Source organism: Amphiura filiformis, chromosome 4 (genome assembly GCF_039555335.1).
Source record: "Amphiura filiformis chromosome 4, Afil_fr2py, whole genome shotgun sequence".
Taxonomy (NCBI): domain Eukaryota; kingdom Metazoa; phylum Echinodermata; class Ophiuroidea; order Amphilepidida; family Amphiuridae; genus Amphiura; species Amphiura filiformis.
The window spans coordinates 7,542,038-7,556,060 of record NC_092631.1 but is presented as its reverse complement, the minus strand read 5'-3'; positions in this window follow the sequence as shown (position 1 = coordinate 7,556,060).

Below are 14,023 nucleotides of genomic sequence, written 5' to 3'. Positions count from 1 at the left end.
TTTTATGTTCTTGACTGTCTTTAACATATTTGGAAATAGACAAATTCTGTGCATTTTCAACGATGTATCTACGTTGATTTCGCACGTCCAAAATCTTCACAACTGGCTAAATACGCGACCTTGCTACAATACAGGAGAGTGGTTTTGAATAAATCGACGTGCGTCCGATCACGGCGTTTGGAAATCGCAATCTCTCTATTATGTTGCGGATCACCTCCCCAGATCACGTCTCTACAAATATGACAAATTCATCACCCTAAAGCAGAAGTAAATTGCTCCCAAATCACCGCATTTAACACCTGAAAGGCTGTGTTACATACCTGTTAATAGTTTTATCAAATACATGACATACTTAATGTATTGGAAAGCTTTACAAGTTCATGTTAATCTCCCGGGAACGCAGAATGTGTTAACTATACTTATTGATAGACGGCTGGTCAACTGAGACTACAATTGGGTACGAAACATGAATGTGATTCTTAAGTCATAAACTGACCCACATTCTCAGACGCAATCAGAGCTTTATCTGAATGATTTAAACATAAAAAACTTCAAGTAGGTGATATTTTGTTAATGTTTTGTTCCTTATTAATGTTCGGTGCTGATTACTACATGTATCTTCAGGGCGGGTAAGCTTAAGTTCAATGGTTGAAGTTAATAAAAAAAACCTTTAAAGGGGAGTGCCCAGGTCAAATGGAAGTCACGTGACTACCCCACCTTGGCTCTACATAGCTGTGAATAAGTATAGGCAATGTATACAGTAAATAAAACACAGGTTTTCTGATCAGCCAAGATGGTGATGTCACAACCAAAGAAGTCTACTCCCGACTCTACTCCACAACTGGAGGTCAGATTTTGAGCTATGATTGCTAAATGAGAGTTATGAGCTATATGAGTATGAGTATGCTACTACTAGCCCTCAGACTGCAGTCAGAGTAACATTGCTCCCTATTTTTGGGAGTTAGATTGTTGAATATGGAATGGCTAAAAGTATTGAATGTGATTGGAATTCCAGTGGAGTTTGGTTATGATATAGCACATTGAGCACAATGTATAGTCAATTCTAAAATACATGTACTTTCTGTCTCTCTTTTCTTTTTAACCCTCACCAAATAAAATTTAAAAATACAAACATTACAGAAATGTACATTGTTATGACCATATTTGGAATCAGCATGAAAAATGCATTAAAATGAGTACAAACAAGCCTAGTATTGGTTCAGTGGTTCTTGAGATAGCTCTTGAAATGTTAAGAAAATATCTCAAACTTGAAGTCTATGCCATGCATACAGAGCATTGGGCTATGCCATTTAAAATCCAAACTACCCCTGTGGAAAATTTTGGAAATATCTTCCACAGGGGGGTATGAATTTCAAATAGAATGAACACATTAGGCAGCTCCATTTGAATTGCATACGCCCTCTGAGAAAGCTTCAACCTGAATCGTCCACAGAGGGAGGTAAGTTTCAAATAGAGTTGGTTAATGTGCTAATTCCACTTGAAATTCATACTCCCTCTGTGGAAGATATTTCCAAAATCTTCCACAGGGGGTGGATTTTAAATGGAATAGCCCATTAGGTCGTGATATGATTTCATGATAGTAACTGCTGAAATTCGCTTACAATCAAATCACATTTCATTTACAGATGCATTTGTCTGATTTCAAATACTACAGATTAATTATGCTGCAAAATGTTAATGAAAACTACTTGTACAGATCATGAAATTACGCACTCAAAAATAAATATCATTGCGTAGAACCGTTTCTGAACTAAAAGGTTATGTAATATTTAGTAATATCGTGCTGTACTGTGACAGTGTTAATGTTGAAATATATATATATTTTTTTAAAGAAGCCACAGTGTAACAGACAATGTATTTTTGAAATGTCATTACCAGAATCCATTAGGTTATCCTATATGGGCATGCACAGGCTGCAACGATTTTTGTTTTTACATTTTGGAAAAAATATTAAAAATACATGTCACGTATTAGTTGTAATTATTTTTACCTATCGTTGATATGTAAATTCTTAAACAACTAAAAAACTTTGTTCCAATCAAATTGGTAGTCTGTACGAAAACGACCCTCCAGAATGTTTAGTGGATGTAGAACATTCGCCTGTAACATGTCTACGTCTATCCCATTCTATTTCCGGTAATGTATAACTTCTAACGAATGTTTGATGACGTAAAATCGATGATATATTTCTAACAGATATTACGTAATATATTATCGATTTTAGGAAACCCCACCAGAGCTGTTCTTCTGGGGTGAACCACACCTGCCTGGTTATCAAGTTAATCAGTGACAAGGCTATCTCTGAATTTGACAGGTGGTGTTTCAATGATATTGCATCAACTAGCACCTGTCAAATTCAGAGATAACCTTGTCACTGATTAATTTTTTCTTGGAATTTTTCTATGAAAACGTTTAAATTTGAGTTCTAAATTCCTGACAAATCTCTTTAATAACCAGATGACCTTGTTTTGTCGACATGTCCAGCTCTCCAGAAAGTGACATTCGCCTGAGGCAATTGGTTGTCAAATGTTAACAGTTAACTAGTTTACCATACAGCCAATCGCACATTATGACACAGTCGGTCCAGATGGGGAAATCAGTTGGTCAGTCCGGCTCTCCAGAAAGTGACTTTCATCTTAGGCAATTGGTTGTCAAATGTTAATAGTATACATCCAATGGCACATTATGACCCTGTCGGTCCGAAACAATTGGTCAGTCCAGTTATCCAGAAAGTGACTTTCATCTGAGGCCCATTATGTCTCAGTCGGTCCAGATGGGCAATCAGTTAGTCAGTCCAGCTCTCCAGAAAGTGACTTTCATCTGAGGCAATTGGTTGTCAAATGTTAACAGTTGACCAGTTTACCATACAACCAATGGCACATTATGACCCAGTCGGTCCAGATGGGCAATCAGTTAGTCAGTCCAGCTCTCCAGAAAGTGACTTTCATCTGAGGCAATTAGTTGTCAAAATGTTAACAGTTGACCAGTTTACCATACAACCAATGGCACATTATGACCCAGTCGGTCCAGATGGGCAATCAGTTAGTCAGTCCAGCTCTCCAGAAAGTGACTTTCATCTGAGGTAATTGGTTGTCAAATGTTAACAGTTGACCAGTTTACCATACAACCAATGGCACATTATGACCCAGTCGGTCCAGATGGGCAATCAGTTAGTCAGTCCAGCTCTCCAGAAAGTGACTTTCGTCTGAGTTAATTAGTTGTCAAATGTTAACAGTTGACCAGTTTACCATACAACCAATGGCGCATTATGACCCAGTCGGTCCAGATGGGAAATCAGTTAGTCAGTCCAGCTCTCCAGAAAGTGACTTTCGTCTGAGGCAATTGGTTGTCAACTGTGTTGGTGTCAAGGGTGTCATGTTGGAATAATTTTGGGGCTATACGATGGTTGAATGCGTTATATTACCCCCAAAACTTTGGTAACATGTGGCCGTGTTGATTAATGAAGGAGTCTGTAACCAGCGTGCTGACACTATCACTGACTATGGACCACAATGGCTTCATCCCAATGACATAGTTCAATAACCTCAATTAAACACTCATAGTGCAAACTTTGAACTCAAGTTGCAGAGTATGAGTTTTTGTACCCATATTTCCTGAGGTGATTCAATGAATGTACAAATGTATCGGGGTTAAAGAACTATACCCTGATCAGTGCTGATAGATGAACATGTTGTGGATCCTAGTGCGATACAAATACAGTACTTGTTGGAAAGTATGAAATTTACAACATTTATGGATCATTGATCCATAAATGTTGTAAATTTCATACTTTCCAAATTCATCCTGGATACAATTAGGCTGTTAGGTTAAAGTTTTATATTGACTCAAGAATTTAAACAGTCTATATAATACGTTACTATTTTAAAATCTAGATAAAATGATTTAAGTATAAGTTTAAATTCTAAGTATAATAATATATAATCTCATACTGTTGATAACGTTCTGCACTTACAGTTGTAAATGATATGGGTGTACCACAATGGCGTGCTGGCTTTTAGTTCAACTGAAAGGAGGATCAAAATAGCGAAGATAAATTAGTCTCAAAACGTATTTCCCTCAATCAATATCATTCATAGCAATGTGATTGTTTCTGCTGCTGGGGACAGAGTATTAATATATGTTGACATAGAGCTTGGGGGTCTGGAAGTAATCTAACTCTGTGTCATTTTCATTCATTCATTTCAGGATATTTCAGAAATGAATTACCCATTTCATTTATGCGTATACCTATTGCATCCCCGAATTGCATCTTTATATCTTCCCCGGGGTGTCCCTCTAGTATATGTGTGCGGGCATGCCTCTTGTCGTACGGGTGCATTTTTCAATCATTTTGATCATAGCGATGATCCCTCGTTTAATCGACAAACAACCTCACCACCAGAACACAGTTCTTTTACCCTAATAGGTTTGTGCATAATAGAATGACCTTTTAATGTTTTGGTACAAATAATCATACTCTACCCCTTGAGGTCAACTTTTGAGGAACCATATTTGGATGCTAATGAAACATATCCATGGAAACGATGCCATGAATATGATTGTCGTGAATGATTTTACCATTTTTGGCACTATTATACGGAGAAACCAAATGCATTTTGATAGGTCTCATTTTGGCGAGAAGTAGAGATGGGTGGCTCGAAATTCGGTGGTTCAAAATTAGACAGGCACTCAAGAACGTTGTATTAACCCAAAGGCACAATGTAGATTGTTTGTGCTGCAACAACCTATCTGGGCTATTCTGATTGAAATTCATACACCCTCTTTGGAGATGTGACCTTAATCTTCAACACAGGGAGTGTGAATTTCAAACGAAACCACCCATTCAGTGTCGTCTGCTCCAAAATGGGTTATTCCAGTTGACATCCATACACCCTCAGACGTGACCTTAATCTTCAACACAGGGAGAGTGAATTTCAAATGGGGTTACCTGAATTTGGGACTCATTTTGATATCTATACCCCCTGTGTGGCAGATTAAGGTCATGTCTTCAATTGGGGGTGTATGGATATTAACAGGAATAGCTCATTTGGTAAGAAGCGAATGATGCTCCTTTAATTCCAGTCGTGATAAGAAATTTCGACAATTGAGTACTTTGTTTATACTCCCACAAACAACATATTGTTGTGAATGAACATGATGAAATGTGTTTCAATTGTACTTGATGCTTTTCAAGTTGCCCTTATCAAGACGAAATTGTTTTCTGTCTCGGAGCATTCCCTTCTATATCCGTGAGGTATTTACATATCCTTTTCAAACAAATGCAAGAATATTCAATAGATTCATAACATTTTGTAAAGGTTGACTAAATTGACTTCTTGCGTGCATATACACCTACAAAAAGTAAATACTCCGTTGTATAACTGCCATTGCACGAAAGGCATTCAATAAAACAAAAATGTGAAATATATATTTTGTTACCAACGATGTATTCTTTAATTTGAGATTATTAAGGGATGGGGTATGAACGTTTGGACAGTATTTATTGTGGGACATTAGAGCACATCAGATATAATCGAATTGCATTCTGAATACGATTACGAAGAATGTCCTTCTGATATCAAATAATTTTAATTTTGTGAAATTCGCAATGTAATACACATTTGATGTGGCAAATGGTTAAAAATTGATATTTTTAATATGTAACTGTACTCGAAGTAAACTTTATAAATCTGATGATATATTCTTAAAGTGTATGTAGGTGGGATGAAAAGCCGACGATCAATTTACAATTCTGACCTTTCGTATTGAAGATATGGATTTTTTCCAAAAACACCAAAAATTAGGTCTTTTGGGAAAAAATCCATATCTATATGAAAGGTCAAAATTTTCAATTGATCGTCGGCTTTTCCTCCCAGCTACATACACTTTAAGAATATATCATTAGATTTATCATGTTTATAAAATTTACTTCGAGGACTGTCATATATCAAAAATGTAAAAATATCAAATTTTAATAATTTGTCATAAAATTTGTATTATATCGTGAATCTCAAAAATGAAAATTATTTGATATCAGAAAGACATTCTTCGTATTCAGAATGCAATTCGATATGTCTGATGTGCTCTCATGTCGACCCACAAAATTACGGACGAAACGCCCAAAACGCTCATTCCAGACCCCTTAGAAAAATCCGTCCAAATCATTATGAAAGTTGCTCTTGACGAGATGGTTATCGACCCGGGGGGTTCTTCCTGGTTGAATGTGTACGGGGATGTGCCACGGTTTTGGGTTACCTTTTCAACAATTTTGGTATATCAATAGATAGGGTTTTTAGTGGCGACCAATGTGCCCAATTGGGCGCATTTGGGCAAAGTATCTTTATAAACACCCAATTTGGGCAAATTTGGTTGGGTGCTTTGTGCTTGTTGTGAAAAATTGGTATGGGTTACAAAAACAGCAAAATGTAGGTATGGAGAAAGTCAGCATCTAAAAGTCTGCGTGGCACATCCCCGTACAAAATTTTACGAAGAACCACTGGCCCACCCTCCCCCGGAGTTAACTTACTGATATCATTCCTGTTAAATAAAATGCACATTCGGGGTTTTGTTTTATTTAACCACTTACAAAGAATAGTGCCTTATAAACTTGAGTACCTACTGTTTGTGTTAGTTGTAAGCCTATCACCGGGATTTATCATATTTAGGAATAATTTATTGCCTTTTTTCAAAAAATATCGTGACCAAAATCAAGGTTATAATATTGTCAATAAACCATTATTGTCGTCATATGACTTGTATTCCCTTTAAGATATCATATTATACTTCTTTTATTCATACACACGCCATACAATTTGTCTATTTAAAGTACCATGCACTTCAATAAACAAAGTCAATGGTATATCGTACGTGATATTCTATACCTGTGTGTGTGCAGGCCTGGTGCCGTCCGACCCGATGCAGATCAACTGTGTTTTTGCAACCCAAGTATATTGTTTTCTTGTTTGTACATATTATGCCTTTGGTCATACCGTCAGTCACTCCTCCCTACGCCATACATAAATTCTCCCAGCCACATTTCCCTAATATGAAATTTAAAAAAAAAAGTAAATTACGTTCGGCTGAGGTGGGGCTCGACCCACGCCGCGCCGCTATCATGGATACAGCAAATACAGAACGGAAAATAAAAGATTAGATTACCATAAAAACGAAACAATAATCTTTGGCGGGGTCTAATGTAATTTTTACATAGAATTTTCAACATTTTTCCGTCTTCATTTTCACTAAATTAGAAAATATATATGTTGGTGTAAATAAAATAAAAATAAAAATCTCTGCCTCCTAAACCACATAAACTGTAGCACGCTTGGGTATCACGAATCGTTATATATGATGTACAGTTAATATTCATATATTCTTTTATACATAGGATACTTCAGTTTTTACACGAAAAATATTTCCTTGAAAACCCCTCACTCGGCTATTTCAAACAGGTAATCAAGCTTCCCTAGAATGTGCAATAAATTAGCAATAAAAATTTCTTATTTTATGGGCATTCTAGAAACACTTGGAGTTTGGCGCAGGGAGGAGTGACCGTCAGTCAGCTTCGTCCGTTCGTCAGGTATAGCTAAGGTAGATAGGGAATACAAAAATAATACGCAGCTGTAGGGCCTATGTGCTTCCATCCCGGGCTTCCATTCTGCAAAAGCTAAGAATAGTCCCCTCCTGGGGAATAGTCACATAAAAGATATATCAATTAAACTAATAGATATCATAATTATCTTAATTAAACTGATACTGGGTATCCCCTTTATATCTATTGTTTCCACAACTGCACAGTACAAATATCCGACCAGTAGAAACACGTTGTACTCACAGACCATTTTAAGTGTTTAAGAATGCAATATTTTGTCGTCATACATATTGACTATATTTGATATAAGGCCGTATAAAATTAATATTTTGGTTCTCGTCCCCTCCCTCCTCAATTTCTGGGATTTGTCAGTTTTTTTGGTTTTTTTTAGATTTTTCAATTTTTTTAGACTTTGGAATGATTTATGAAATCTTCATACATATAAATAAGTTTATTAGAGAACAAGCATCACTTCCAAGTCTTTTTGTGGTACTATACTCTAGGGGGTTTATCCTCAGAATTTCACATTTGAAAAAAAAAAAAAAAAAGGGCCTCATCGTTTCCTCGAGAAGGTTGGAGAAGACCGAAAACTACTGACAATGCTAATTTTACATTGAGAAAAAAAAAAAACCTCCTCCCTCATCATTTCATGAAAATCCTCTGGACGAGAACCAAAACATTAATTTTATACGGCCTAATTGGACTTATTGCTGGTAATTATAGGTTGAATATAAACATGATAAAGGTACAATCAACTAAGTCCGATATTATCCTGGCAGAGAGTTTTGAAATTCTGAACTCAAGGTCATTCTAAAATAAACGAAATAACAAAATATCAACAGCAGATGTACCTGTTGACGACTGCTATTCTCGTGCCTTAAAGAAATAAGTATAAATTGTAAAGCTTTTATTTACCATTCGCCGTTGAACATGAACAATGAAACTGAGCTTTCACCAGGATTACTGACTTCTTCGGGGCAAAATTATTAGGAGTTACGCTCTGGGAGTTAAAGGGGAATATTCTAATGTAATCTTTCCCTGGGTAAGTTCAGACAGCAAGCCAGGCCACGGCTAGACGGTAACATGAGTAGGTTTACTTCACTTTGAAGGCATGGATAGTCTGGCAAAATATGGGATAACTTAACCCTAGGCCATCCAATAAGCATGAATTTAGGACTAAAACTGGTATCTACCCCCGTACTGGTCAGTTTATATTATCTGTTATTTTTATATGGGCCTTTAAGCGTAAATGATCATATAGTTGGCCGCCCCTTGCCCAATTATAAGATTGGTCTATACCATTCTAAATCCGCACACCCCCTATTTTAGACATGACCTTAATCTACCACACAGGGAGTGTGGAATTCAAATGGAATCACCAATTTATTGAGGTAACCCCATTTGAAACCCTCACTCCCAGTGTGGGAGATTAAGGTTATGTCTTCCATAGGGGATAAATGGATTTCAACTGGGATAGTCCATTGAGAAACGGTGGCTCTGAAAAGAGCCGTTCGAACAAGGCTCCCATATCCTACTAAAGTAAGTAGGCCTACGATTATAGATATCGGGTCTGAAAAGAGCCCTTAAGTTGCCCCTTGTCCACTGAACGAATGGTGGCCCAGTCGCTAAATGTACACTGCAAAAACAGTGTTTAGAAAGTGAAGGCAAGAATGTGTTAAGAAACGTTATGTTTAGAATATGGATGTCAGATGTTTAGAATTTGAACACCATCACTGACCAATGTTCAGAAATGATGTTTAGCTTCTAAATGTGTTTACAAAGTGAAGGCAAAATATTACGTTTAGAAAAAAAGTTTTTAACTTCTACGCTGTTTTTGCGCTGGCATACAAATAATAATGTCGGTGCCCATGAAAAGAAGGAATCCGAAGTTCCGAACTCAAAATATTTTCGAATTTGTGACGCAAGTTTTCATTCTACGCCTGAAGAATAGCTGACAAGAGCTATCTTAAGAACCACTGAACCAATACTAGGCTTGTTTGTACTCATTCAAAAGCATTTTTCATGCTGATTCCAAATATGGTCATGAAAATGTACAATTATGAAATTCTTGAATTTTTAAAGAAAAATTGAATCTTGTCGTCTGTCGACACCCTGTGATATTTCGTAATTGTGTGCATTTTGACCAAATGATTCACAGCTATAGTTGGTAAAATTTGGAGTCACTGTGGAAATCATGCACACAAAATGACTGTTCTATCGATGCAAAAAATTGCATGAATCCCGTTCAATGATTCCTTTGTAACCCACTGTGACCATCACTTCCGCTTATTGTTTTAAAATCAGTGACTCGAAATTGTCTTATTGTTTTTATTAATTTGATATTTATTTAATTAATTCCGCTTAATTTTGCAATTAACAATTTAAGAAAAACAATCGTCTATGTACTTTCTGCCGTCATCAAGCAGAAATCTATAAGAAAAACAAGAAACGTGTTACGTGGTTTAGTGTAAATGTAGCTATCCACATGACAATATTAATGTAGATTGATGTAGATTGCCTTAAATCTAGATACGGTAGCGCATACTTCATAACACGCAATTTGTATGGCTTTGCGATAATAACGTATTATACGCTCTGCAGACACCGTCGCACAGTGTCATCGCCCCGATATCTTCATGGCAGAAATCGCCATTGTAGGTTGAATCCGCAGCCACGCATGGCCATTTTGTTCCGACCTTTGAGACGCATAATGAGCCGAGGGACATCTGACTAAGGCTATATACTGACAATCGCCTGGTAATTGACCTCTCTGTGTGTGAGTGAGCATGTATACGCCATGATGAGGTCAATGGTCATCTGCTTTTATACTGCCTCCACGGGAGTGAGTGCAGCTAGCTTATGCTGCGCTATAGTTCGGCACATATAAAATCAGAATAATTTTGTCAGTTTTTGAGTTCAAGACGCACGCTTCTTTCTCTAGACGCTAGCTAACGACTATCATATCCGTTGAACATATATATTCAAGTGCAAGGAACCAAATCTGGTTTCTTTAGACTAAATCAATTACGGGAGATATTCATCATTTTCTACCCTGGTATCCAAAGATTTATCGTCTGAATATCAAATCGTGCATAGCACATTCACGTGTATCGATCCCGGGTATTCATTTCAGTGTCTCTGCTGTATAATGTAATTATTAACCGGGCGATGTCGGTGTGTGGTGCATGGTGTGGCTTCATATATATGCCAATCCACATTGACCCAGGACGATAGGTTCACAGCTTCGTGTGAATAACCATGATGACCGTTCTTTCTCGGTATTTATCTTTTTCAACAGGTAGTTGGTAATTAGCCATGGCCAATTAAGCAAAAGTGAATGAACATGGCAACGTCAGAAACAAATGCCGACAAAATCACGAAAAATTGATATTAAAATTATAGGTAGTTGTTTACAGTATACATGTAATACGATGTTATCTGGTTTGATCTTGTAGTTACAAGATCTGTGCCAGAGATAACTCCAAATAATGAAAAGTATTTAACAAAATGTTAACATTTTGTTAACAAAGCGAGGCCTTCGAATTTGAACTGTTAAACGTTTATACATTCGGCGAGGCAGTTACCACCAGATGCCATTGTTGCCCCAAATCGGTAGCATAGCATGTTGCGATGTTGGTCTCGGAATTGGTGAAAACAAGGGTAAATAATAAGATAATTGAGGTTTAGAATTTAATCACCTGCAAGTTTGTTGCATGTAATACTAGTAATTCAATCATGCCAATCCAAATTCTTCCTTTTTGATGGTGCTTTAGTATACTATATCATAGCTTATCATGTACCACGATTTTCGGGTGCATTTTTAGCAATTTGGGTACAGCTCACGTGAAAATGTACGGTGTGTTATTCATCAGAGACTAATGCGCCCAAAGTACAAAAATTATGTGGGTGTTGCCAATTTCCCACTCAAATGGGCAAAATATTTACCAAAGTGGGTGTTTTTTTGTGACTAAAAAGTATATCGTTGGGTCATATTAACCTCTGAATAGGCACAGAGAAAGCCAGAAGTCGGCAGAGTCTGCGTGCCACACCCCCTTTCAGTAATCGGAACATAAATGTATATTTTTGCCACATTTGTTTTATGTATTCATGACTTTGTTGGCGTGTTTTAATTTAAAGAAAGAGTGATGTGGTTTCTTCGCATGAAACAATATTATGAATGTTGCGTGCCTTTAAACACATTTATAGAAATTATGACGCTCTGCTCGCCACCATGCGGTTTTTCAGGAAGTTTAAATTGAATCACTCAACCATTCCAAATTAATTTCACCAAAACAAAACATGATGAATGAGTTAATATCAAGAAAGCGTATGGGCATAGATAATTGATATTCATGTTCAATATTCAGCGTTCAGCATCATGAATTATCATTGCCGGGGCGATGAACATAAACCGGATATAATCATGTTGATATAATAGCAAAAGTTTGAGAATTATAAAGATGAAGCTAAAAAAAATAAAGAACAGAAACGCTACTCATCAAATGAATCATAATTCAGTTTGTTGGACAAAAGAGAAACGAGCATCTTATTCAGGTCCTAAGGCTGTCTAAGCGAGGTCTTTTAAAATTATCAGCTTGAAAAAGTAATCAAACGGCCGACAAGTTAACATTTCAATAGTCTACTTGTACCATCCAAGTAAATAAATACCTCTCAACGTTTTCATTCAAATTTTGCAAAACATCAAAGTGTTATTTTTTAATAATATATTGATTTAGATAATGAAAATCGATTGTTTTTTTGGCTGCTTCGACCAACAAAACCTAGTCTACCCTTAAGCATCCAAGTGGCTGCCTCATTTAGTGAACAACAGAATACAGCTCCTATGTTTCAAGCTTAATATTGAGCAGAAGGTCATGTTTTTTATGTTGGGCACCAATTGCGTTGCATGTGTATTTTTCAAGCGAATCACATGCTTTTACAGGTTTGGTTCAATAACTTCAAAAGTTTACATTAGAACCAAATAAAAGTATATATTCTGAGAGCATATACTCAGACGATTTCAGAAACCATACACTGGGAGTAATTATACAGGGTGACCCACATAATATACAGGGTGTAACAAGCAAAATAAGAATGAAAATATTAATTCAGTTAGGGGTGTCACCCCTCGACGTACATTGATAATGTAAAGTTTTGTCACGTGTTTAATATAGTTAACTTAATTGCCCACCTAGCCATATGGGACTTTTAGCGGTCAAGTACTTCAATTATGTAGATACAGGGTGGTCAAAAATCTGTCAATATTTATATAAATTTCTTTAAAACACCCCTTATCTGGCACTGGAGATGCAAATTTTCATGATTGAGGCATGTAACTAGATGTACAATAAGCTCAACAATCCAGTTTTGAAAGTTAAAAGAGAATTCGACAAAGCGTTTTCGCAAAAATGGACTTTTTGGATCAAAATTGAGCATGAGGGCGCTCTTTCAGATTTGTCGCAAACTTTCTATGTTTTAATAGTTTTTAGTTTCCTGAAGTAAAGAGGATCACAACCAAGGTTTGCTTAAGAAATTTGAGCCTTTTATCATGTTTCGTTTGTCCGTAACATCCTTTTGAATGTTGCCTACATTAAATCCTTATTAAATACATAGAGGTCAACGAACTTTATTAATGTAGCAACAAGTAATCAGAATTTTTAATTGTCTAATTAACAAATACTGAGGCAATGAATACTAAACATGATATATATCACTTGGCTGAGATCAAGTACAGAAACAAGTAGAAATCCATCAATAATGTTTATTGAAGATCATGTGGCGGAGGATCACCATTGTACAGCATTGTGATCCTCCATCACATGATCCTCCACCACATGAGCCACCCCTGACTAATTAGACTTAACGAGTTACAGTAATAAGTACAAATGAAAATCATTAATTTTTGTTTCAGAAATTGAAAGACCAATGTCTAAGGAAAAAAATAGTACTAAAGAAGCTCATAATAAATATCAAATAAACAAGCTACATGCATGTAAACACGTCTTGATTAGTAAGAATGCAACAGAGCCGCCCTTTTTAGCTGCCCAGTATAAAAAACATGACCAGAACCAAAAAAAGCGAATGAGACTCGTATATTATTTTGGACCAAGGGTAGACCCAGTGGCGTAGCTACAGGGTGCACCCCTCATGGTCCAGCAAAACAAGATGCATTGATAAATATGTGACAAAACCAAGCGTTTAGCATGTTTAGTTCAGTTAGGGCTGTATTCCATGCAAGAATAATTCTGGTCTTATCTTTACGTCTCGGTTCCATGAGCAAACAACACCAAACAAAACATTTTACCAACAATAAAAATAATCATATGGGGGTAATTCCAGACTAAGAACTATATAGTTTGTTGACTCCAAGCTTCGAAACAACACACAGGGAAACAAGACAAAGCGGGGTAG